The sequence below is a fragment of the Callorhinus ursinus genome, unplaced genomic scaffold (genome assembly GCF_003265705.2).
Source record: "Callorhinus ursinus isolate GAN/ISIS: 27379988/994484 unplaced genomic scaffold, GSC_fseal_2.0 scaffold11, whole genome shotgun sequence".
NCBI classification, from domain to species: domain Eukaryota; kingdom Metazoa; phylum Chordata; class Mammalia; order Carnivora; family Otariidae; genus Callorhinus; species Callorhinus ursinus.
In genome coordinates, this window is record NW_027397073.1 from 8,180,923 (window position 1) to 8,185,585 (window position 4,663).

General features: G+C 38.0%; 1 long non-coding RNA gene across 1 annotated transcript in view; it reads left to right on the forward strand.

Annotated features, from left to right (window-relative positions):
• Positions 1–1,203: 1,203 nt before the first annotated feature.
• Positions 1,204–4,663, forward strand: part of LOC141373660 (uncharacterized) — a 24,276-nt gene continuing 20,816 nt past the window's right edge. Inside the window, exon 1 of the long non-coding RNA XR_012379902.1 lies at positions 1,204–1,382. This is a non-coding gene — a long non-coding RNA (uncharacterized lncRNA). The remainder of the gene's footprint in view (positions 1,383–4,663) is intronic.

Below are 4,663 nucleotides of genomic sequence, written 5' to 3' on the forward strand. Positions count from 1 at the left end.
CTACCAATAAAATATTTTTATATTCAGGTATGTACATTGACTTTTTAGATATCGTGCTACTGCACATTTACTAGACTACAGTGGAGTGTAAACATAACTTTTATATGCACTGGGAAACCAAAAAAATCCATTTGACTAGTTTTACTGTGGTATTTGCTTTTTTAGGGTGGTCTGGAACTGAAAGCGTAGTATCCCCGAGGTATGCATGCCTATACTTAAAAAAAAAAAAAAAAAAATCCTTTCAAATATCTTGTCGGGTTTCAGCCACAAGAAACAGTAAATATTCCTGGCAATTCCTGGCAGTAGTGAATGACCCCATGGACACAAGAGGGATCTCCCCCAAGATAGTGCACCCTCTCAAAATCCAGAGCCACTCCTGAAGGTAAGGAAAAGAAAGACTCAGATAATTGTCCCCTTGAGACCTGACACTGTCAGGAGGACCCTAGCTGCAAAGGGGTTGAAACCCACAATTCTGCCCAGCCACATTTTGAGGGCCCCCAAACTGACAAACGCCAAGCCAAGTTCTCAGAGCACAAAACAAGACGAACAAGAAGGCAACAGCTGTTTCTAGGAAAGAATTGACAACCAACGGGTACCTGAAGGCAAATGCACAAGTCACAATTCAAAGATCTAATTCTTACAATTTTTTTTTTTTCCCTGACAATCTGAGTTTGGAAAGGAAGTGTGAAATTTTACCTTTTCTTTCCCCCAGGCGCCACAGATAGAGACCTAGGAGACTTTGGCCAAACTTACCTTTTGCCGGCTTCTGCCAGTTCCCCCAGGATCCGTCTGCAGTCTCCGGAGCAAGTCGGCTGTCCCGGCAGGTCCCATCCTGGTCACCAGAAACTGTAGAGGAGGACAAAAAATTTTTCTTCCATCCTTCGCGGTGAGTGCGGCGTTGGGGCCCCTTCTCTAGGGCACCTCCTAAGGGGATGCGCTCATCTAAGATGCTTAAAACCTCTCCGCTGTGCCCACTGAACTCAAGATTATCTTTGGATGTTGGATTAACCTACTTGTTCAGCCTTAAAACAAACTTTTATTTCCCTAAGGCCTCACATTGGGCCCAGCCCGGTTCCCACGCCGGACTCAGCCTGACCCTGGACCCGGTCCGGTTTCAAAGTCGGACCGTCAGACCCTGGATCGAGTCAGATCCCAGACCCGGACCGATTTCTCAGTTGGACCCAATCCGCCACCGGACCCGGTTCTGTTTTCAAGTCGGGGCTGGTGGCTTCTGGCGGTTTCGGAGCCCGTCGGGAGAAGGGAAGTCTGGATGCGTGCAGGCTCCTGACGGGGAAGCTGAGGAGCCGGGATCCCAAGGGGGGCTCCCCCCGCCAGCGGCGGGAAGCAGCGGGAGAGCCGCAGGCGCTCCAGGGGCTCGGCAGGTACCTGTGGGCTGGGGGCGCGCTCCTTTCTCCTGGGGGGCTGCCGGGGCTTCCTGTGATTCCCTCTTCTGACAGAAGACCTGTTAAATGGGAAACTGAGGCAGATTAGAAATTTTAAAAGTTTATCAGAGCAAAAACTGATTTGAATCGGGCAGCACCATCTGGAAGTGGGTAGGAGCTCTCCAACGACAGGAGCTCAGGGAGAGAGGCCTTTGTAGAGAAAAGGCAGAAACCAAGTAAGGAAATTATTGCCTGCTATCGCTTGAAGCCTGTTGGCTCTCTGTTGTTGTTGTTGTTGTTTTTTCTGTTGGCTCTTTGTGTTGGTTGTCCTTAGCGCTCTGATTTCATAACCTTGAGGCGTGTATAGCCTTAGCTTCTGCTTTGCTGTGTAGACCGTGATGGCCTCAGAGCCACCTCCGTTTAATGGTCTCCTGCGTAATTAATTAACAGATCCGAACTTTATGTCTGCAAAAGCTGATGCAGTTTTGGTGCAGTTTTGGGGTTGTCTTTAAAGAAAATGACACACATTTTGCACACAAAAAAACACGTCTGAAGTGGGGTTCTGAAGCTTAAGCTCTAGGAACTTCATGATCGATGGATTTCTGAGGCAAAATCGGGCTTACCCTATGTGAAAACCGTCTTGGGTGATGGGTGCAGATGGCTGAGGTTGGTATTTCACGGCTGAGAGCTGAGCCGCAGACCACCATTTCAGTTAGTGTCTCCTTTCTCTGTCCTTTTCGTGTGCTGGGAACTTCCAGAAAGGATGCCTATGAAGTGAGAATGACCGATGATTGAGTGTTGGCGCAGGCAGTGTACTGTATTCTGACCTACCCTCCCACCCCTCCCGTCGTCTCAAAGTCTTTGCTAAATTTTAGAATCCTAGAACTCGATGGGACCTAATTGTAGGGATTGCCCAGTGTATAAATTCCACAGAAATCTGTTCTTTTAACCAATTTACATATGCAGGCACTTTTAATTGAAAAGTCTTTATTCTTCTCTTTTGCATAAAAAAGAAAAAAAACGAGTGTGATTCTATTGATACTAGAATTAAGAAGTGCTAACATATCATGTCTCGCTGGGAGTTATCTTGTTATTGATGTCTGGACGTCCTGTTGATAGGCTGCTTGCTTTGATGATCACATATCACTTTATTTTGATGTTTTCAATCTCCTATTTGGGGCAGGTTTGGTAGTCAAAATATAATTAAGTAGATGCTTTTAATATACAAATGCCCATGTGATTACAACATCAAGGGATTATATTTATTCTGGAAAGAAGTGTAAAATTTAAAAGGTTGGAGATAATGGCATTATTTCAAAATCTCTCTCTGAGTAAATGAATTTTTTAATATAATGATACCAATCGATAAAGATTCTTCTCTCTTCAGACCATTCTGGCTCACAATCCCTTGTTGAAAGTTTTGTGTTGTAAGTAATAAAAATGCAAGGGGCATTTACTATGCGGTTGTGTATCTGAACACATAGGCATTATAGTGCTGATCCACAGAAGAAAATATTATTCTATAATATTTTCTGTACCAAAATTATAAACAGAGCTTAGATTTGATAAAAGATGAAAGAAGAAACATTTAAAATGAAACAAATTTTTTAGGGCCTGGATCGATCTTGAAACAATGATTCATTTTTTTCTTTAGTTATTTTTGTTTCTGTTTTCCACTCGTGAAATGGAATCTTCATATTGTCATTTCAAATTACAATGTAATACGATCTCTTTGTCCTGTTTCATTATTCCTGTTTCCCAGTCCCACCATAAACAATTATTATACATTGTTTGGCCTGTATCCTTATATTTGCATGTGTCCTTGAAAAATGTGGCAGCATTCTGTGTGTATGTTTTTAGAATTTGTTTTATTTGTAAAATTTACAAAGCTACAGAAATGTTGAGAGATAAGTAAAATGAAGAACTTAGATTTACAGTTGTTACCCTGTTGTCTTTTTCTATCTATGATTCCTTCAATTTTTCTCTTATTACCTTGGGAGTTGCAAGACAATTATTTTCTAACTCTATTCCTAGCATTCATCTGTAAAGAGGAGCTTTACAGCTCTTCTATACCTTTCTCTATCCCTTCCTCTTTTGATCCATTGTTGTTGTTGCTTTTTTAATTCAATCTATCAAAATTCCTTGCAATTACTTTTCTTCTTCATGTCCAAATTGAGCTAACTTTGGCATGTGGAATCCCTTCAGGTGGCTCCTATGTGTTTTTGACATGACCCCATGATCTCTTTAAGCATTTTCTGGCTTTCTGATTCAATAAGTTGCATACTTATTCACCTATTTCATTTTGTACTTTCTCTGTCCCAGACCTGGAATTAATCCTAAGAGCCCTGGTTTCTTCTGGGGAGGAGTAGATGTAGTCTTCAGGATATGAGCTTATTTATGGCTACTGGAATCTACTTTGCTTCTGGGGTATTTCTGTGAATAGAACTAAAATATACACATATTTTAGAAAATATGAATTCATACTAATAGCTGTAATTAAAATTCAATACTAAGTTTTTTCTCACCATCTTCTCTCCTACATTTATATACCTCTTCTTCCCCAATGAAAATTCTCACAACCAAACACATATTATTCCTTTGATCAAAAGCAAATATAATTTCAAAATTACAACCATAATATTACCAACAATAAGCCTCCTGATTTCAGTATTTCTTTGCAATTTGAGTTGTCCCATCTAAGTACAAGCAATATATACCTATTTGTTCATAATCTTTGAGTCTTTCAGGTGTGTATTAAAATTTTCCTCATGTAGATGTTAATGTGTATGTATTTGTAATTAAAATATGTTACTGTGATATAGATCTCATTTTGTTTCTTTTTTCAATTCAAGATTATATTAAACTATGGGGCTTTTTTAGAATTTTTAAAATTTATTTATTTATTTATTTATTTATCTATCTATTTATCTATTTATCTATTTATTGATTTATTTATCTATTTATTTATTTATCTATTTATCTATTTATCTATTTATCTATTTATCTATCTATTTATTTATTTACCTATTTATTTATTTATTTATCTATTTATCTATCTATCTATTTATTTATCTATTTATTTATTTATTTATCTATCTATTTATTTATCTATTTATCTATTTATTTATCTATTTATTTATTTATCTATTTATTTATCTATTTATCTATTTATTTATTTATTTATTTATCTATTTATCTATCTATTTACTTATTTATTTATTTATTTATCTATTCATCTATTTATTTATCTATCTATTTATCTATTAATCTATTTATCTATT